The 479-nt window shown below is 39.0% G+C and overlaps 1 protein-coding gene across 1 annotated transcript in view; it reads left to right on the top strand.

Moving 5' to 3' along the window:
• LOC119334196 (putative wall-associated receptor kinase-like 16) overlaps positions 1 to 479 on the top strand; it is a 15,228-nt gene that overhangs the window by 6,155 nt on the left and 8,594 nt on the right. The gene's annotated exons all lie outside the window — the stretch shown is intronic.

Here is a 479-nt window from a genome sequence, read left to right as displayed (position 1 = left end):
AAAAATCAAAAAACAGGAAAAAACTATTTTTATAGTAAAGTTAATCACAAAAAAAAAATAAATAAAGCAACAAAGAAAACAAAAAAACTAAAAAAATATTTTCAAATTTGAAAACTAATGGCATTAACAAAAAGTTTATAATTTTTCTAAAACTAAAAGCATGAAGAATTAAAAAATAAAGCAAAACAAAAGAAAATAAATAAAGCAAGAAAAAAACAAAAAAAAATGCCACCTACTGGGCCACCACGGCCTGAATACGACTAGAAACCTTAGCATGGGCCAGGATTCAGGCTCGCAGCAGGCCCAGTAGGACCATAGGCATTGCAGTGACAGATTAGGCCCGAAAGCCTGCAGTTGAGAGGAGCTCGGGAGGGTGGGCGCAGCAGCGCTTATAAACCACTCCCGAGCCCTCTCAACTAGTGAGGTGGGACTAAACTTTTGGGCGCGGGGCAGCACAAGGCCATTGGTCCCGGTTGGTG

Source organism: Triticum dicoccoides, chromosome 7A, assembly GCF_002162155.2.
Source record: "Triticum dicoccoides isolate Atlit2015 ecotype Zavitan chromosome 7A, WEW_v2.0, whole genome shotgun sequence".
NCBI lineage: Eukaryota > Viridiplantae > Streptophyta > Magnoliopsida > Poales > Poaceae > Triticum > Triticum dicoccoides.
This window is presented reverse-complemented; position numbering and strand designations above follow the sequence as displayed.